General features: G+C 40.5%; 1 protein-coding gene across 1 annotated transcript in view; it reads right to left on the reverse strand.

Annotated features, from left to right (window-relative positions):
• Window positions 1-1,353: 1,353 nt before the first annotated feature.
• The window catches only part of ITGA2 (integrin subunit alpha 2), a 104,177-nt gene continuing 83,439 nt past the window's right edge, over window positions 1,354-22,091 (reverse strand). Inside the window, exons 31-32 of the mRNA XM_075078372.1 lie at window positions 12,280-12,482; window positions 1,354-3,600 (exon numbers count right to left, since the gene is read on the reverse strand). The gene's annotated coding sequence lies outside the window, so the exon portion shown is untranslated. The remainder of the gene's footprint in view (window positions 3,601-12,279; window positions 12,483-22,091) is intronic.

Genomic DNA, 22,091 nt, shown 5'->3' on the forward strand with positions numbered 1-22,091 from the left:
TTACAGCTCACTGTTCCATCGGCCCTGACATTCCCAGTAGCAAAGTATGCATATGTATCACGAACCATTAAGAGCAAATATAACATCAGTCTTGCCACTACCAGCATTGTCTTACACTGAATGACACCCTGACTCAGATTCTGATGTGACAGGATTCTACCTGAACATACTCAAAATGCCTTTTTGTTTTAATTACACCAGATGGAAGAGTTAGAATTGTCCAGTACTTTGGGAGAAAACGTGAGCATTTGTAAGACAGCTTTTAGTGACTAAGTGGCATTTTGTCCTTTCAGTAAATTTTGAAACAATGCTTAAATAGATATTATTTTCCTTTTTTTCTTTTCTGCTGCTTAAGGTGCTGTTTTTGAGAAAAGGCAAAATGAAGCTATAAGAACTTGTGGCAATTGGAATATTTATGGATACCCATATCCCTATTACAGATTCATGTATTTACAAGAAATCCTTTAAATACATTGACCAAATGCAAATGCTAGTAATTAGATCCGGCCCCCCTAGATATTCCCATTATTGTTTTATATGAAGACATTTTTCTTAACTTCCCTTACTCAAAAAAGCTGTTATTCCTGGCATGGTATGGTTACCCTATTCTTCTCTAGCAGTAACTGCATTTCAGTGGTGGGTAAAGAAAGATTTTTATATGTAAAGTCTGTAAAACTCTTTGCGATATGTCATGATGAGAGGTACCCTGTACAATACTATTATTTACTTACTGTATTTCATCAGATTATTCTATTTCACATCATGCCACTCTACTAAAAAAGCCTTGCCAAAAATAAAAGCAGTGCAATGTCATCGAGAAAACAGACGACTCCAAGAGGCAATGTAGCATGCAGATAGCATGGAAGTCCCCTGGAGTCCAGGCTGGTATTGCTATAGCATGTAGGGACATCTGTGGTTTCAGTGTGCGTTAAGTGTAAAACACTGTGTTTTCTAATGTACAGTCGGATGAAGGATAAGAACTGAGTTAGATTGTGAAGAATGCATAATATATCAACTTTTGAATAAATATATCTTCAAAACTACTGGAAACTATAATTTAGATTTTATTAGTTTATGCAGATGGATATAATTTGGAAAACTCTGAAACACTTTGTTAAGATTTTTAGCTGTCCTAATGAAAAACATCTGAGTCCTCTTAAACGGAAAGCTTCTATTCAATTATTCATTACTTTGAGAGGTAAAATAAAATCATTTGTTATTTCCATTTATTTTACCAGAAAGTCAGTGTCTATTACCTCTAATAATCCTCTTTTTTTTTTTTTCCTAGCTAGTTCTTTGTAATGCTATAAAATCCATCATGTAGTTTTTGTAAAATTTATGGAAGACTGTTGCAGATAAAGAATAAATACAGTGAAGATCAAACTTAGGATCTGAACAATTTTTAATAAGACTTGAGACTGTGACTCCTGAAATCCTAATCATATTCAACCAAATCCTGGCTTCCTAGCTGTATTCCAGAATAGGTCATTTTAAAGAAGGAAACTACACCGAGAACACAATCTAATGAATTTCCAAGTTAAAAAAATCACATCAACACTTTATTACTTGTTTTGCAAATCTTTACACAAACAAACAAGTACTACTGTGATTAATTTATTGTATTCCCAAGGCCTCATAAATCCACAGGCATTCTGTGACAATATAATAACAAGTTTTGTTTTGAAGGTTGTAGCTAATATTTTAGCTAACAGACTTTCCTTAAGGCTAACGGCGGATTTGTTCCAAGCCCTAAGCAAGAGGCAGTGCATTGCTGCACTGCCACCAGCAAAGACCAGGGCTGTGCTTGTAATTTTGAGAACCACCTTCTGCCTTGCTCACCTCAATGATGTGAGGAGGCAGCGGGCAGTGATTACACTGGTTCTTTGCCCCATAAAGGGTATGTTTCATGGGAGACCAGCCAGCATAGCATGCTGTCCCCTCTTTGTTTTGCACTTCCACGCTTCCAAGCTATCAGATGGCCCTAGATTATTATCCTTACTTTAACTGAAAGGAAAAGAAAAACTGTCAGAGATGGATCACATTCTCTGGTAAATCACACTGTTGTGGGCACAGGGGAGTTAAAACTGAACAAGGGCAATTCTTCTCTTCACCTTCATGATTCTGGCCTATGCCTGAAAGTGGTCTTTCCTTGTCCAACTTAAAACAGTCCAAAAATAGACTAGACCGAAATAGCTCTTCCTAGGCTGCCTTCTGGGGAAAGAACTACCTAGTAAATGCACAATGGCCATAACCTCTGTAGCTGCGGACTCATCAGCAGCTCATCAAGTGCATTGGAATAAGAGTGGTACCTGGGTTAAAGCTGTTAATGTTGTATGCTAAGAGGCAGGCTGCACTCTCTTCACAGCTCTTCTTAAGTGCATAATAGTGCAGTGTTAACACAGAAATAAACACCTATGTTAAAGTAACATAATATAAGTTAAACCAAAAGCTAAGGTTTCTGATTTCAGAAACACAGGGAGCTATACCAGAATAGTTTTACCACACTTTTGTTGAAATCTCATAGGGTATTATTCTCAGCCCCCTGTGGCTGTAAGTACAATGGGTAGACTGAGCATTCGCCCTGCATATGCTGCTTGGCTTTAAGTCAGACTTCTTAACAGTATCCCAGTGGCATTTTCCCTAGGCCAATTCCCTTTGTTGTGTTGGTTTTTTTGCCACAGGAAAAAAATATAAGTCACTGAAGAACCACATCAGAAACAGTCTTAAAATTGTGACATATCCTTCATCTCAATAGAAAAGCCCCCAGTGTTTCATCTTAATGAAAATATTGTAGGGCTGCATTGAAATGTAACTTCTTATAAGAAAATACAAGCAAACCCAGAAAAAAATATACTTGCTACCCTAGAGAGAAGTATATTAAACTCCACTGCTTCACTCTATTAGAAATGACTGATGAAAGAGAAGATCAGCAGATGTAAAGCACTAAGGAAGAAGGTGAGGAGGTTCCAGCAGGAAGGAGAAGAGAGAGCTGGGCACAGAATGCCAAACAGCTGTCTGCCCCAATGGCTTGTATGGAGGGAATAAAGGTGGCTTTAAGACATCTGTCCATTCAAGACCACTAAAAGAAGAATCACATAAGACATGTATCTTCCAAAAAGTTCGATTAAGCTAACCCACCACAAGCCTTTGCAAATTGCACTGACTGGGACCTTTTTGGCAAAAATTTGGGTTCTATTACTTTGCAAAGCTGCCATAAAGAATTCACAATTATTTTACCTTTAAATCAAAAAAATCTGCTAGCAACTGACAATAAATATAACTGACTAGCAAACACAGTATATAATGGCAATAATAAAATCAATAAATTCCATATATGCATATTTATAGAGCCTCTTTCAGACCTTGAATATACTCTTGGCTTATGGCTTGATTACTCCATGCTACTTCTTACAAAGTTTTAATCTCCCATTAATGGCCAGAAGTTTATTTTTTGTTTACAACAATTACATGGTTTTTATGGGTCAAGCAAGGGGCCTTAGGAAAAATGCTGGGATGGAAGGGAGGGGGAAGTGCTTTGAATGTCGATGAAGAATTAATTCAGAACTCAGTTCTTCCAGGCTTTTAATGATGTTTTCTTTCCTGAAAGACATTAGAGTTATTTAATTCATGTGACCTCTGTAGCATTGAGGACAATGCTTTGGGGTTTTTTTTCTTTACTATGCTTTCTGTTTTATCTTTTTTATCTGTTATATTTAGAGGTCTTTGTTACTTATCAGATGTGATGTTTAAACTCTGCTGTAATTACTGGCTTTTTCTCTTTCTCACATTTAGTTTATTAATGTTGTTACATCAGATTGTCCAAATATTTTGAGAATTCTTCAGAGATTGATAGAGGGCAATTAATATCAACTGTTGATATTCTCTTTCCTTTTCCCGTGCTCCGAAGATTTTATCTTTAATCTAGATTAAAGGGATGGGAGAAAGAGAGGAATCCAAGTCATTTGGACCAGGATTTAGAATCTAAATGTCTTCAAAGTTGTGCTCAGCTGTTTTGGTTTAGCCTTCTGCAGTGACAGGGACCATCTGAGGACTTTGGATTTGGATCCAGGTTTGGATTCCTTGGAAATGAGCCTCACACACAGAAGCAAAGATAAACACAGAAATGTACACGCAAATGTTCAGACTGGACTGGGCCCACCTCTAGTTGCATATTTATAAAATTAATCTGGTATCATAACAAGGTTTATAGTGGAATAATCATAGACATAAATAGATGGTCAGAGACAAACTAGGAAACCTCTAAGACAGAAACCTAAACCTTATTGCTAGATCAGTCTGGCACATAAAGCCAGGATATTAATTTCATGGTATTTAACGGATGAAGCAAAACGTCTTCTAGAAAAGACTGAAATTTAAAATGCTAAAAGATGCTGTCTGTCTCTAACAAGATACAAGATGGTCCTGAATGTGGGCTCAGCAGTTAAAAGGAGTGCACCAGACCCACTGCACTTATTCATGCACACAAGCTTCAGCAAGACAGTCTCCCAAACTACTGAGGAGTTGCTTCGCAGCAGACTGAAGGCTTTTCTTTGAAAAAAATGTGGTCAACCTGATAAAGTTGACAGGAGCTAGAGAAAGATCTCTTTGACCCCAAAAGTGTGTGAGACTAGTGAGATGCACCTGGTATTGACTAGTGGACAACAATTAAATATTGACAAAATGACAGCAAGGTATATGATCTCACCAGAGATCAGAGGTCAGCCTCACCTCTGTGCCTGGGAAGATCATGGAACAGATCCTCCCAGAAACTATGCTAAGGCACACAGAGCACAGGGAGGTGATCCAAGGCAGCCAGCATGGCTTCACCAAGAGCAAGTCCTGCCTGACCAACCCAGTGGCCTTCTATGGAGGGACTACATCAGTGGACAAGGGAAGAGCTACAGGTGTCATCTATCTGGACTTCTGTAAGGGCTTTGACATGGTCCCCCACAGCATCTTTCTCTCTAAACTGGAGAGATATGGATTTGATGGGTGGACTGTTCAGTGGATAAGGAACTGGCTGCCTGGTTGCATCCAGAAGGTAGTGGTCACTGGCTTGATGTTCACATGGAGACTGGTGATGAGTGGCATCCCTCAGGGGTCTGTACTGGGACCAGTCTATTTAATATCTTCACCACTGACATAGACAGTGGGATCGAGTGCACCCTCAGCAAGTTTGCAGGTAACACCAAGCTGACTGGTGCAGCTGACAAGCCAGAAGGATGGGATGGCATCCAAGCAGACCTGGACAAGCTGGAGGGGTGAGCCTGTGAAAACACCATGAGGTTCAACAAGGCCAAGTACAAGGTCCTGCACCTGGGTTGGGGCAAGTCCTACTATAAATACAGGCTGGGGGATGGAGGGATTGAGAGTAGCCCTGCAGAGAAGGATTTGGGAGTACTGCTGAATGAAAAGCTGGACATGAGCCAACAATGTGCACTTGCAGCCCAGAAAGCCAACCGTATCCTGGCTGCATCAAAAGCAGCATGGCCAGCAGGGCAAGGGAGGTGATTCAGCCCTGCTGCTCCTCTCTGGTGAGACCCCACCTGCAGTGCTGCGTCCAGCTCTGGGGCCCTCAGCACAGGAAGGACAGGGGCCTGTTGGAGCAGATCCAGAGGAGGGCACATAAATGATCAGAGGGATGGAACACCTCTGCTGTGAGGACAGGCTGAGAGAGTTGGGGTTATTCAGCCTGGAGAAGAGAAGGCTGAGGGGAGACCTTATTGCTGCCTTTCACTGCTTAAAGGGGGACTGTAGGAAGGACGGGGGCAACCTCTTTACCAAGGCCTGTTGTGACAGGACAAGGGGTAAGGGTTTTAAAGTAAAGGAGTGTGGATTTAGACTGGATATAAAGAAAAAATTTTTCGCCATGAGGGTGGTGAAACCCTGGCCCAGGTTGCCCAGAGAGGTGGTAGATGTCCCATCCCTGGAACCATTCAAGGTCAGGTTGGATGGGGCTCTGAGCAACCTGATCTAGTTGAAGATATCTCTGCTTACTGCAGGGGGGTTGGACGAGATGACCTCTAAAGGTCCCTTCCAACCTAAATAATTCTGTGATTCTATGATCTGTAAATAACCAAGAGAGGAAAAAAATTCCTACAGAATTACAGCACATCAGCTGTAATTCCCCTTTCCTCTTTAGTCAGCTTCACATTTCTTCCTTCTTTTTAGCTGCTTCATGTTTCACCTTGTCTATACTTCTAAATTAGTGTATCACCCATTGTTTGGGTGTGGCGGGATCAAATCCAAATCAGGATCTGAATGTCATGGATCATTTTTGATCTACTGCAGGGCTCCATTCTGTAACAGGGTAGAAAGGCTGGAGCACATGATGATGTGCAGAGCAGTTGTTTGCACCAAGGCAGACCTCACATAGCTCTGGCCCCCACCAGGATTTAGGGGTTCTACATTCCTCCCAAAAGCCCAGATGCATATTCTCCTAACCCAAGTCTTTCTACTATCCCCTCATCTTCCTCTCTTCATCTTCCTGTCTTTCACCTCCACAGCTCAGCAGCTCATTTTCTCTCCCCTCTGCCTGCTGCAATTCTGCCTCCCAAACCTACCCCATGTCTCTGCTCCCATCCTCTCTGGTCTGTGGCACTTGCTTGTGGGCAGGCTTGGACCTTGGTACATGCCAGGTAGCTTGCTGTTGCCAACCCCTTTCTAAAAGAAGAATGAATTATTGTGGGGTAAGAGCCCACACATTGCTTGTAAGGACTGTGCCATTGGAATAAGATAATTGAAGGATGGAAGAAAGGTTAAACAAGCCAGGTCTGAGGGGCTGCTAGGAAAATAAGATCGTTGCTTGGACTGTCTGGGATTAGGGCTGGCCTTGTTAGCATTTGTACTCTGGCTGGTTTCATCTCACCTAACTCCAGGTAGCTGGCCAAGTACCTTTTCAGTTTTAGCTCCTTCTTGAAAGAGAAGAGAAAATCTTTGCAGAGTATTCAGGTAACACCTAACTCCCGCTGAAAAAGTCTCTCTTTCTTAACAGATTATTAAGGTAGCCTAGGGCAAATAGGCTCCTAATTTAAGTCCCTCAGTTAAATCGGGTGAGTCAGACCTTTGCATTCAGCCCATGCCCCACAAACCTGAACTCTACATGCATAAAATTGAGGAAGAATCAGAAGAAAAAGTGTAGACCTGCAGGCAAGAAAGTGATGCAGTTGAATCCTCTGTGACACTTTTATTCAGACAGTAGTGTAGCACAAGTCATTGCATGAGCTGGCACCATGCATTTGAGTGTTGGGACATATGGTAACCAGAGAAGCCGCAGCGCTGCTCAGCGCTACAGGCAAAAAACGTGCCGATCTTTGTTTCTTACATCCCCAGAGACTAAGCCAGCAAGAAACAAATGTTGAGAGGTCTGAGAGAAAGCCACAAAAATGGGTCCAATAGTGGAACCAGGTCTCCTCCTCTCTGAGGAAGATACACAAATAATGACATTTTCTGCAACTGAACAGTTTGCAACCTAATGGATTGAGAAAAAAAATCTGGGTAGGAAGAGCCCTGAATGTTGGGCTAGTTCCATCTGTGGATCAGCATTTTGTGATCCAAATCTAATACCTGGACAGAAAGCAAAAATCTAGACCATACCTCAGATGAAGAAAGACATGAACTAGATGATTCTTTTCTGTCTCAGGGCTGACTGAAAACACTTAATACCACTGACCATGCGAAACTGCAGTCAGAACAGCGAGCACACAGAAGTATTTTGGCATCCAAGCTATTAAGAAAGAAGACCTGGTTCTGATCTGAAGAATATACACATCAGTGTTAACCCCATTCAAGAAAATGGTGTTAGGCTGCTATAAATGTAGTTTTTGAGAAAAGACATTCACCTTCTATTACTGGTGACCAAGATCATTCAGTTCTTACCTAAATTCCTAAGAAAAGTGTCCCACTTTTAAAATACCCATTTAATTTGTAAAAACCCTCTGGTTCTCTCATTTTCTCCTCCACAGCCAGTTATTTTATCTTACTGATTAATAAGGGCCCATTTATGGGCTGACAGTTTGACTAGGCAATAAATGTATGGTCCTGAGCACAGGAATCCGCTGAGAACTGAAGCGCAAGAGTTGAAGAAATTAGCATTTCCTGTGGAAGTCCTCAAAATAATAGATTAATAGAAGAACTGATACTGGAAGGGAGCGTTGGACATCACGCAGTCTCAGCATCCAGTCATGGCAGAACTACTTCCAATGTCAGGTCAGGCTGCTCAGTGCCTTGCTCCCTTGAGTTTTGAATGGAGACTCCATATCCCTTCTGGGCCACCTGTTCTAGTGCTTGTCTGATCGATCCCATTCTGAAAATATTTTCCTTAGCATCTTCAAGGAGTAATTCTCAGAGTAACAACAGGTGCCCAATTTATCTTGAACAGATTCAGAGGTCCAGTGCTTGCTCCCCAAATAATAATTTTAAAAAAAATCCAGTCTTGCCTAAGACCTTCCTGGAAGAGATGAAACAAAATAATTTTTTTTTTCTGGAAATTTAAAAAATGCATGTTACATTATTCTTCCTTTCACCCCTTGAGAAAGTTGTTCTTGGAAGAGCAGCCTCTTCAGAAACTGGAATAGCTAGAAACTCTAGAGATGCCAGAGCAAAACTAAAATAAAAGGGGCAGATAACAGAGCTACTAAGATTTTTTTCTTTGCATAAATCTGTTGCAGAGTAACCTACAGTTTTGTGTTTTACACTCAGCATTGTGTATCGGAATTAGAACAACAAACATCAAAAGAGACGTCATTGCCATCCATGGTGTGTTGAAATTCTGGGAATATTTACTCAAAACAACTACACTCCTGGCAGTTCATTCTGTTTCAAGGCTGACAAAGTTTCAGTGTCTCAAAAACAGCAAGGAAAATAAACCATTATTTTAACGGGCCCTGGCTGCAGAGCCCTGCGATGGGACCACTTTTTTGTCAGGGTCAGTTTAAATCAATTCTGCCATTGATCCCCATTTCCCGAGAGTGTTTACAATAACTATCCTGTTCTTTCCCCATGACTAAGTGTAACACTGATGTAATGGCCAATACTGTTGTTACATGCCAATAGTTAAAGGCAAGTGGTATGAGAATTACCCAGTTGCAAATTTTACCAAGCAAAGGTACTGAACTTGGAAGAGTTGCAAAATTTATCATCTGTATAATTGCATACTATCAATACATACTATTTTCCTGTCATATACCCTGCGCCACCAGAGGGATTCTAGTCCCCTGGGACTGCTCAGTAAAATGAAACTGGGGAGCTCCATGGTCATCCCCCGCTCTGGGGAAGACTAGTAAATTCCCAGCATGTCAATGATCAAGGTGTGCAAGTTCTGGGAAAGTTTTGCCACAGGTGTCAGTGACAAGCACACATCAGTGAATATCCACCCAGATTTCTCACCTAAAGACACAATGGTGCTATACTTATATTTCTTCTGCAGAAACATATATGCTTTACTTAATAGTGTGGCCAAAGGCATCTGACTGATTTGTTTTTCCTTAGAATACCTCCCAGTATCACACCTTCCATGAATGCTAGCAGGCATTCCTAGCATGCCTAGGTCTTCTGTGCTGTCATGCCCTCCTTCCAGCCTGACATGTTTTTAAGCTTTAAGAGTAAAGTGATTTAGCCTGCTTTAGTCTTCATGGCAATGAAATTATATAAACTGGTCTTAAAAAGCATACTTACTAGCATCATTTTGTGTATTTTAATCATATCTGAAATTTCATCTTGGGGTGGCAGTACTGTGAAAAATCTCATACACTGGGAAATATTTAGTTTAAAAGACTGTTAACCTATTTGAAGTACTTCAGTTCCTACAGAATGAAGTACAATCTGTTCTTCATAATTTATATTATTGTTCTGCTTTCTTTACATTCTAACAGTTAAAGCTGAGATAGCTTCCTCTGCATTTATTAAACATCTACTGCAATGTCTCTGAAGCCCCAGTAGTCTGACTTTAACAATAAAACATCTTTGACAGTGGTCAAGACAGAACTGAAGTTCCAAGATGAATATGTAAAAACAGCGGTAATACAAAATAGCTGAAAGAAAGATATTCTGCTTTTCCATCCCAGATCCTACTCCTTGAAAGTGTTGCTCTATCTCATTCATGTGCTGGTAATACGTGGCATATATATATACAATCCTTTCAAATATTGGTCTTTGAATGTGAGGACTTGGATTTTCTTTCAGAGCTGCCACAAGCAATGTGTTATGATTTGCCCTAGCCTCCTGAAGAGACCAAGGAGAAGGACCCATAGCTTGAAGAGGTAAAATGACAATCTCTGTTCAGCAACATACAAAGGCAATGCCAAGGTGAAAATCCTTCACAGCTTGCTGCTGTAATTTGCATCAAGCATTATAATTTCACAGAACCACAGAATCGTAGGGTTTGGAAGGGACCTCTGGAGATCATCTTGTCCAACCCCGCTGCTTGAGCAGGCACACCTCGAGCAGGGGGCACAGGAACGTGTCCAGGCAGGTTTTGAATGTCTCCAGGTAAGGGACTCCACAACCTCCCTGGGCAGCCTGTTCCACTGCTCTGGCACCCTCACAGGAAAGTTTTTTCTCATATTGAGGTGGAACTTCCCGTGTTCCAGCTTGTGCCCGTTGCCCCTTGACCTGTCACTGGGCACTACTGAAAAGAGCCTAGTCCCATCGTCCTGACACCCACCCTTTAGATATTTATAGGTATTGATGAAATTCCCCCCTCAGTCTTCTCTTCCCCAGGCTGAACAAACCCAAGTCTCTCAGCCTTTCCTCATAAGGCAGATGCTCCAGTCCCCTGATCATCTCCATAGCTCTCTGCTGGACTTGCTGAAGCAGATCCGCATCCTTCTTAAACTGGGGGGCCCAAAACTGGACACAGCACTCCAAATGTGGTCTCACTAGGAGAGAGTAGAGGGGGAGGATAACCTCTCTCGACCTGCTGGCCACACTCCTTTTCATGCATCCCAGGATACCACCGGCCTTCTTGGCCACAAGGGCACATTATTGGCTCATGGTCAGCTTGCTGTCCACATGCACTCCCAGGTCCTTCTCACAGAGCCTCTTTCCTGTAGTTCAGCCTCCCGCCTGTACTGGTGCAGGGGGTTGTTCCTCCCCAGGTGCAGGACCTTACATTTGCTCTTGTTGAATTTCATGAGGTTTCCTTCGGCCCAGCTCTCCAGCCTGTCCAGGTCTCGCTGGATGGCAGCACAGACTTCTGGTGTATCAGCCACTGCTCCCAGCTTGGTATCATCAGTGAACTTGCTGAGGTTACACTCTATCCCTTCGTCCAGGTCATTGATGAATATATTAAACAGGACTGGATCCAGCACAGGCCCCTGGGGAACACCACTAGTGACAGGCCTCCATCCAGACTCTGCTCCATTGATCACAACCCTCTGAGTTCTGTTGTTGAGACGGTTCTCTGTCCACCTCACTGTCCACTCATCCAACCCACACTTCCTTAGCTTGCCCGTGAGGATGCTATGGGAGACAGTGTTGAATACCTTACTGAAGTCAAGATAGACAACATCCACTGCTCTCCCTTCGTCGACCCAGTCAGTCACGCCATCACAGAAGGCTATCAGGTTGGTCAAGCATGATCTTCCCTTGGTGAATCCATGTTGACTACTTCTGATAACCTTCTTGTCCTCTACATGCCTGGAGATGACCTCCAGGATGAACGGCTCCATCACCTTTCTGGGGATGGAGATGAGGCTGCCTGGCCTATAGTTTCCCTGGTTCTCCTTCTTGCCTTTTTGAAGATTGGAGTGACATTTGCTTTCCTCCAGTCCTCGGGCACCCCTCATGTCCTCCACAACCTTTCAAAGATGATGGAGAGTGGCTCAGCAAGAACATCTGCCAGCTCCCTCAGCACTCGTGGGTGTATCCCATCAGGGCCCATGGATTTGCAAGGATCCAGTTTGCCTAGGTGATCTCTGACCCAGTCTTTCTCAACCAATGGTAAGTCTTCCTTTGTCCCAATTTGTCGTCTCTTCTCTGGGGGCTGAGATGCCTGAGAGCCAGCCTTAGCAGTAAAGACTAAGGCAAAGAAGGCATTCAGTAACTCTGCCTTCTCTGCATCCTGCGTTACCACGGCCCCTTCCTTGTTCAGCAGTGAGCCCACTACATCCCCAGTCTTCCTTTTACTGCTGGTGTATTTAAAGAAGCCCTTCACATCATCTTTGACATGCATTGCCAGATTTAATTCCAAGTGAGCCTTGGTCTTCCTCGTCGCATCTCTGCACACCCTGACAACATTCCTATATTCCTCCCAAGTGGCCAGTCCCTTTTGCCACATACCGTGTACCTCCTTTTTCCATCTGAGTTTCTCTAGGAGATCTTTGGTCATCCATGCAGGTCTTCTGGCTCCTCTGCCTGACTTCTTCCTCCTGGGGATGCACCGATCTTGAGCTCGGAGGAAGTGGTCCTTGAATACTGTCCAGATATTTCCAGAGATAAAGATATTTTCTTTATCTCGCTGGGTCAAAGAGAATTCTGAAAAGCTAAAACAGATACACTTGAGGTACAAATGATATTGATACTGGTCAGTAATTACTTGAAGTTAATTCTGGCCCTGTTACTTTCAGTTTCACAATCTCTGAGATCCCAAGAGAGTTTACAAAACAGGATTGTCACATAACAAGAGAGTGAAAAATGGACATGACAGTAGAAGTGATTCCCAAACCACAGCTCCTCACGTACATTGTATGTCTTGTCACACATAGGCTGGGTTGTAAAACCAACTCTTTTATCTGACAACTCCTACTCATCTTGCTGCAGAGAAAAAGCATCACTTCATTGAACAACTTTTTGAAAAATAAATCACAAACAGCTCCATTCTCTGTCCATATCCAAGGGAATGATCCAAAGCAAAAGCTCAGATCACCTATAGGCATGTAAGCTGCAGGCTCCCACTAACCATATTAATGTATGTGTGGATCAGCTTGTGCTTCATGCAATCTTAGTAATAAAGAGGCTAAAAGTGGACATGACCATTTTTAAATTGGACCGATGCTGGAGCTGTGTGAAACTGAGATGGCAGTTCAGAAGGAAATGTCTAAAAAGAGGCATTTTCCCTCAGTCCTGAGGAGCATTCCCAAGATGCTTTTACCAAAGGAGAAGTAGCAACAGAAGCACCGAAGAAAAGAATTATTACCTTGGGGTCACTGGAGGATGCTGTGTAGCATTTGAGCCCCTATTAGGTTTGTTACAGATCACATTAATTTCCCAGGTCTGAGATCTGAGTACTAAGCCCAAAGGAAAATTCCATATCAATTTCTACTTTGGAGAGTTTACTTTTACACGGGAAAGCCTTATTCCAGATTAGTTGAGTAATCCATAGGCACTCACTTAATGGCAGGAAGTTACTTGATTCTAGACATTTCTCATTGTATCTTCAAATACCACTTCTTTAGTTCAACTAATTACTTTTGAATTTCTAATTTGTTAAACCAATCATAGGGTCTAGACTTATTCTCAAAATATAGGACAACTTTACTTCCCAGGAACCACCCCTGGGTCTGCTCACAGCCACAGCCTGTGTCTGGGGGTACCAGCACCCTGAAGCCAGCTGTATAGGTGAGCCGATGATGTGCATGGACAGCAGATGAAACATATTCAACTTCATTATCTTGCACCTTCATTTCTTTGACAACAGCACACCCATCTTTAAGCACAATTTTTTAAACTGCCTCTTTTTTGAATTTAATATTAAGAGTACAATTATATTCTGGTATTGGACACCTGAAGTTCTTCTGAAATCTGGGTTCTCTTTTCTGTTCTTAAATTTATGAAACTAAGAAAAGTCGTTATCAGTGTGAGTTTCTACTTACATGTAATTGTTATATTGGCAACCCTTAGTTAGTAGACCCATAAGCAATTTGTTTTGTCATAAACCCCACACTGCTGCTGAAATAACTGATCCCACCTTCCCACTGCTTCTTCCCACCCATATGCCTGAGCTGGCATCAACATCTGTGCAGCTGCATGCTGAACTGGTACACACTCATTGAGAAGTTTTTTTTGGCTGGGGCTAGATGGCTTTCAACAGTTACCACATTTGATGGTGAGGCTGACTACACTAGCTGAAAGTGCTTATGGAATTAGAAAAGCTACACGTGTACATACTATGGCAAGAAATGCTTTTGTAAGCCTTTTAATACAAGGCCAGTAATCATAAGCATCAGGTTGATTGAAGTGTAACTGCTCATTATCAAAAAAGGATGATCACTGACTGGCTATCTGCAATACTTTAAAGGTATTATGAATTTTGACCAGACTTGTAAGTGCAAATTCTTCACAAAAGACTGTAAATGTCCTCATTGCAGAAAGCAAATAAAGCTACGTGAAACTCAAGCTGCAGATACCACACTGCAGACATGGTATGCTTCAAACCGTCCAGCTATTTTTACTTCTCACTGTTTAGATATAGAGGCTTAAGAGGAAGTGACAAGACTATTCTTAGGAGTAGCTATAAATTCTGGCCAGCTTGGAAGACCTGAATTTCAGCAGTGGTCTGCATCTAAAATGGAAAGACAAGGAGACATTCCTTTATTTCAATTAATGTTCACATTCCATTTTTATCAGTTCTGCAGAATTTGACTGAGGGACATCAGCTCTCTAAAAAAGACCCAGGTTTGCAATTCCTAGAACCCTATAAAGTTGCTGTATATTAGTACAGAGTATGCTGCTACAGGCAGCACTTATAGCACTCTCTTGAAGCATTCTGCGGTGTATCTAGACTCATTGCAAAGGTAAGGCTGGTAAGTCATCTCAGTTAATCCACAGAAAACATGTTAGTGCTTCTGCTCATAGAAGGACTATTCTTTTAGTAAACAGATAGCTGGGGTTTTTCCCTGTTAATTTTCATTTTAATTATTGAACAGCATTATTCCAAACACTGCACTGGAAAAGCAAGAGCCTTTTAGAAGACTTTAGGGCTCGTATCACACAGCTTTCATGTTGTTAATGCATTTGGATTCAGTCTCTGAAATGGTCCATTTGAACGAATTTACTCTATTTGTGAATTGAAGTGCTAAGGAAGAGAAACTCTTAAGTATATAGGAAGATCTATGCTCTCACTGAATACCTATTAGCAAGAAAGAGCTGATAAGGAAAACACCACATGACAACTCTGTAGTTACTTCTAAATTTTTTCCAGAGTTGCCACTTCCCAGTACAAGGAGTCTTGTGTGTTCAAAGACTGCACTCTGCACATGCATGACCATGCATCTGGATTGCTCATCTACATCACTGCTTTGTTCTGTGCCACATTGGTGTCATTATTTTGGTGCCATGTTTGGTACCTGGGTCTCCACGTACTAAATATAAGAAACAGTTCAACTATTAAAACCTTCTTATTTAGAGTTATAAGCCATGTAGGAGTGATCATTATTCAGACATGAGTTGCAAATGCAAAATACCACCTAAAAATTGATGGGACTATTTCACTTAACTTTAGCTGTCTAAAAGTTAGGTGTCTAATCGAGTCCCACATGATTCCTCTATAGTCAGTGAAGCTCCACAGTTGCCACTAGACAGCAGATATCTTACCCAGGACAAGTATCAAAGTTACATCAGTAAAAGACCTGAACCACTTTCTGAAGCTGTCTCTACCTCTTCAGTAACTACAGGAGAACCCTAGGCAACAAATTAAGGCTCACAAAATAACCCTTGGACAGCTAAAATTAAGTCAAACAACTCCCGTCCTTTCTGACAGACCTCAGCTCAGAACCTCCCCACAGAAATCGCTGCTACTCTAGCCAGTGTTGTGACCAATCTGGGCTACAGCTTCAGTTTATAGTCTTTTATTTTTCATCCTTATGTTAGTTCTTGTAGATCCTGCAACACTTTTCAAATCTTCTCTGTCAGTACCACTTAGATGCAAGAGGTGGTGACTCACAGGAGTACGTAGAGTGTTATTGGCTTCACAATTCTCCTCAGGTATGAACACTATAGAGCTTAGGGTACTGACCCTCTCAGGGTTTGACATTTGTTTGTAAGAGAGCTACATTTTCTGCATTATTTCTGTTGTCTCAGTGTGCTTGCTGAAGTCTCAGGTTCCCTGTTATCATCATTAGCTTTGCGAACTCACAGGACACTGAAATTTTGTTTTGTCCTATATTATAAGCTATATTGAGCTAAATTGAGGTCTGACCTATGTTAAAATCAGTTACCCAGAATCTTTAGAAATCTTCCGGTGTTTCCAAGGCATCAGGCTTTTCAGCTGGTGAATATATATTCACCCAATCCAGTCTTCTAGATAGCTGAACAGTACGTTATGAATCAATCAGAACCTCTTTCACTGTAACACTTGTAACACTTACTGGCACTGCTGATTCCTTCACCTTAAAAGTGCTTTGGAAAAAAAACAATGCAAGAAGACAACCAAACAACTCTCATCCCCCTCCTCCTTTCCCCTGACATACAGCTATCATTGAAATAGCAGAGATACTTGCTGGGGCCTATAACCAACAATCACCCATTAATCTTCTCTTGCATTTCTCTTGGCAATATCTGAAGAAAGGAAATAATCACTTAAAGTAGCTCCGGTGCCAAAAGAATATCCCAAAATACAGGTTCATACACATAAATACCTTAACATTTTCTGCCATGCATCTAATTTATATTTAGTGGACATGAAACACTTACATGGAGAACTTTTCTTTTTCAATGCATAGGGGAGGCAGGGAGGGATCTTATAGATATTAACTTTTTCCTCTTTCCCAGAAATAGTCACTTGAGGATTTTGGTTCCAGAGTACTTCTGTAAATTTTGCAAGACTAAATTACTGTGCTAAAGGGAGGATATTGTCCTTCCAAATTACTGTATTTTCTTAGAAAAAAATAACCTACAGATTCTTTAAAGTCACTATTTTTCACCAGGATTTCTAGTAGATTCATATCCTCACAATTTTTAATGTCTGTACCAATGCTCAAGTTTGTTCTCATGCTATGAAACATACTTGTATCTATGTATCTGCATTGCAATAAGGACAGGGTGATCCTCAGCTCAACACTTTTTCTGACTTTTCCAATTCTGTGGCTTTCTGCTGAAAAAAAATTTTCCTAGGCTTTCACCACTCCAGAGGACTATACTATACCACCATATCTCTACTCTTTAAATAATGGTATTTAGTTTCTCTGTCACCAGGAGAGAGTATTCACTAAGACCAAGATTAGTCCTGAGAGGCCAATTTCTCCAGACCACCCCAACAGTCAATGGAGAAATAGGCTTTGGCGAGGGGCAAGCAAGAGAAGTTGCTAATTTGGTTCTTCTGAATCACTCTTTGGAAAAGTTTTGGGGTTTCCACTGCTTAGAGTCTAGAGAGATTAGCCTCACTAGGATAAAACAGCTTTTGTGAATACCCTCCGAAGCATTTTGGAAGTTCTTGACAAGTCTCTCTTTCCTTCAAAATGCTGTCCAGCTGATTTCAAAGAAAAATACCTTTAACATCACTTCATGTTGTGTGCAGTCACCGCTGCCAGATAACCCTGCAGTCTGCTTGGGTCACCATCCCTATTTAGCCAATATATTGTTACATCCTCCTTATAGCATGTGGTCTGCTGGCCCCTGGAGAAAGCCACAAGCCTTTGCACTGTTGATAGCCTGATGCTTTGGGAGCTGGGAGGGGAAATGTGATTGTTCCTGTATGGTATTTACATTGGTCAATGTTCCTGGAGTTCAGTGGGGGAAGGAGGCGGACCATCTTGGTCCTGAATCCTCAGCCTAACACAGAGTAAAGCACCAATTCCTCTTTGCCTTTTTAGAGAGACTGCATAACTTCTACAAGTGGTATGGGTGTTGATTGCATATTTTTGTGGATTTCATAAAAATGAGGCTAAAACCTTGGGATTTTTGTTCGGCTTTCAAAGCTAAGAAATAATAAACTTTACCAATTTTAATGAGAGTTCACTTACATTCCATATGAAGCCAGGTTAAAAAAGAATTTTAATTTTATGTCTTTTAAAAACTTAGCATCCTCACATCTCTATGTGATAGAAGTTTATTTCGAGATTTCTGTTTAATGTAGAGGTTAGGGAAAGTAAAGGTATTGTTGCCCTGAGAACTAAAAAAGAATAAAACAAAAATTGGGAACTGTAACATTTAGCTGTTAACCTTCTACTCTAGCTCTGTAAGTGTAAGGATGGAGTGGCCATTGCTTGATATGTTCATATCAGAAACAGATTACGTACTGGTCTGAGAATAAGATGTCAGCTGGTGCCCTCATGTGGATATCTGTGTTGTCATATATAATAGAAGATGAAACTTTTAGTCAAAACAGAGCCATAGAAACTTTAGCATCTCAGTTTTGCACACAGAATTTGGACAGTTTGTTTAAGACAGTCTTTCATTATTTGCTTGCAGTGTGGGCAATTCCATATTACCTATTTGTAAGCAGAATTTCCTAGCTGGATGCCAGTATATAGCCCTTAATGTAAATTTGAAGTACAAAACTGAAATATTTCTTAACTGCACAGCCAGTTTATCTCCCTGACAAAAGCAACTGACTCATATTAAAAAGTAAAAGTTATCAAGTAACTGGCTTTCAGAGTTAATCACACAATTTTTATCCAGGATTTGGAAAAATTTCAACAGAATATAATCTTTATTGAAAAAATGCCTTTCTTACTTTCAAAGAAAGCATTCAATTTGTCGGCCAACACAGAGAAGAGTTGAATATGCACAGGGCATATAGGTGGAAATAATTCCACTTTGGTCAATCTCAGTGTAAGATATTATCAGTCAAGATCTAGCCATGTTTTTCTGGAAATGTGTGAAACAGGTGAGCGAAAAACACATAGCACTTCCAATAAGAACACTGATGCAGTTTCATACATTGACCACATGATAATGAACATCTGCAGACTGTCAGCAAGAGTCCTACGTAAATGACAGGGTAAGCATGGGAATATGGCACAACGCAAGCTGCAGCCAACTCCCCAGCTCGGGTCAGTGAAGATCTACTCCTAGTGTCTCTTGTGCCACTGTCTCTTTGGAATGCTTATAAAAGTGCATGCATTTTTTACTCTATTGCTCAAAAATGCTAAACTTTAAGTGTAGAATTAATCAGGATGTTTAAACACAGGCCCAGCATTCTACAGAATCAGCTATATAATCTTTACATCTAAAGTGTAACAAGAAGATTGAAGGCAAACCAGCTAGAGTACTTTAACAGATATTGAAAGAATTAACCATGTGATACAACTAGAATCTAAATCTAAACTAGAATACCATTTGCAGAATATCCTATCATAATTATGCTGTATGTGTCCCCAGAGGCAGGTAAAGATACTGATCTGAAATACTGTAAAAACTTCACCAAAACTTAAATTTTCAAGCTGAGCAAAGCAGGTACAATTATAAAGAATTTATAGGTAGGGTAGTTGCAATCTGTAATCTGATACCAAAAGTGTCCACCTCAAAACCCAAATTCTGAACTGGTCAGTAATGAGGTTGGTTTTATTTTCATCGACCAGCCACATATCAGAGTAACTCCTATGGAACTCCATTGGCTTCAGCAAATCCATATTGTGAAATGTTTCTTACCTTGTGCAGTGTTTCAAGTTCTTACTCATTGTGATAATTAGAGGGCCAACAATGTAATCTGGGAATATAAACTAAGACTGTATTACCTATCTGCAGGAATTTCATGCCTCCCTGCACAAGGTGCTTTACAAAAGATGGTGAGAAAAGCACACAAGCCAAGCAAAATACTACAGATGAGAGAAATCTTGTATTTTAAAACATAGTATCAAGACACATGACTTGTAGACTTGATTGCATTCAAATTCTTTGCCCTTAAATATATTTTGTGACACAAATTCAGGGTCTTTGCAGGAAGTAATGCATTTTTGACATTACAATTTTTTTTTCCATAATGACAGATAACACACTAGATAAATATTTAGATTACGCAGATCAAATATTATCTGGGAGTTCAGTACCAGGCACTTTAAAAGATGAGACTCTGTGGATTAAAACTGGTGCTTTCCCTTGGCATCAAAGATTGCAGAAACAGTTTTTACCTTAGCATCACCACTGAATGCCCTAATGCCCTTTCACGTCATTGCTGTAATGCCCTATCCTGTCATGTATAACACAGAGCATGTGTTATACTGCTTAATGATCATCCAGAACACCATAGCTAGCTTTATTTGAACGATACTGGTGTGTTTGCTGGTTTAACACAACCTTTAGCTATCCTTTGGGGCAAAAGACAGTATGAAAATGAAAGAGGTCATCTCTTTAGGAATACTGTAGCGATCAAAAGAAAAAAGAATAGTTTATACAAAACCTGTGAATTCATGAATTTTTAAAAAATCTCATTTAAGAAGTTACATATTTCACTTACTGCTGTTGCTCAATTAAAATAAAAAGAAATTCTCATAGAAAAGACTTGCCCATAAATGAGACAGTTGAACAGAAGGAGTTGCATGCCTCTGAATTATCGTTCCAGACTGCTCATACTCTGCCTTAAAGCTGTGCATTCTTTCTCTGTACTTGTGCAAGCATTTATATTGGAAGGCCCTCTTAAAACTGGGTGATCTATTGGTTTAGGGAGCTAAAGATTAATTCCAGATGGGTCATGCTCTTCTAGCCCTTCAAAAAGTAACTACTGCACCATCTGTTTTGTAACAGACAGTTTCAAAGAGTGCCAAGGGGAATGTTAAAGACATTGGTCAAATGGACACATATACCTCACACACAGGAATCTTAGAGGTCATAGTGCTTCAGACAGATTCATATTTTCACTTCTTTCTCTCCATTGTTCCTCCACGGAAACTCAAGGAACCGCTCTTCTTCCTCCCAAAATAGGAAGGAGATGTTTTCCAGATTATTACCAGTGTTGACAAGTATAAGGCCAAATTCAGACCTGAATTCAGTGGAATGACTGGAATTCATGGTGACATATCTCTTATACCTGCCCCACTTTTAGATCCTCATAGAGTATTCCAAACCACTTTGGGTTTTTTGTGGGTTTTGGTTTTTTTTTTTAAATTAACTCAGTAGGAGGAGATTAACCCTAAAGTGACTTCAGATCTGGCTGGTTGCCCAAGACAAATGATGGGTGCAAGAGGTAACGAAGGGATATTCCAGCTCATGATAATTTTTTTTAAATTTTTCCTCATTATTTCAGGAAGCTTGAAGTAAAGGAATTGTGTCCATTCTTCTAAATATAGTGTTATCCATCAATATCTAAATCTCAGGAATATAACAAAGATACACTCAGATCTACCACCAATATAACTTAAACTCTGCACAAGAGTAAAATTGGAATAAAAGACATTCTTGGAAGACTTCCTAAGTATAAATCTTAACTTTAGAGCAATAACTCGTGATTAATACCAAATAGTCCTGAGAAAAGATCTAAAACAAAAACCAAAGAGAACTGGAAATCTACTAAAGGTCAGACATTCACTATCTTGTGCAGTCCCAGAGAGTCATTGCTCCTGCAATGCAGTGATATTAAGTAATTCATTGGTAAAAAAGAAATAAAGATTAACAACATGTTTCCATTTCATTCCTCTTTGGTTTTTCCAGTGTATCCAGTCTTGTTTTATACAAATCTTAGTAATAAGTTATTACAAAAATATCTTAGAACTAGCAGACTAGTGTACCTACTTAACTTCTGTTGACTTTGCTGTGCCTGTCTCCATGCAACGGCACCCTGCAGAATCAGTGCCTTAGACTGTAAGCTTAGTGCCTGGGTATATCCCAGCTAGATCTTCAAAGTTTGCTGCTGGTACGTAAGAAATAATTAAAAGGAGTAACAACTCCTCACCATTTGCCTCTCTCTAGTATTATTAGAATTCAATTTCTTTTAAGCCACAGTTTATTTGGGTAGTGTAAGTAAATTCCATACGGTAAGATTTGCACTTTTTCAGTATTAAACACTAAGAAAATGAAGAAAAATTGGAAAGTGGAATAGGAAATGTCTGCTTTGGAGGGCTTCATCACAGCTTTTAAAATCAAGTACATCCAGAAGAAACACATTCTGAGAGGCTAATATGCATATTGGTGAGGGAGAATGCATACACACCTGTTAGCTAAAGCAAAGGCCCCAAGGCTTAGGACAAGATTTAATATTAAATATTGGACTCAATAAATAA

The sequence above is a fragment of the Phalacrocorax aristotelis genome, chromosome Z, assembly GCF_949628215.1.
Source record: "Phalacrocorax aristotelis chromosome Z, bGulAri2.1, whole genome shotgun sequence".
Lineage (NCBI taxonomy): Eukaryota > Metazoa > Chordata > Aves > Suliformes > Phalacrocoracidae > Phalacrocorax > Phalacrocorax aristotelis.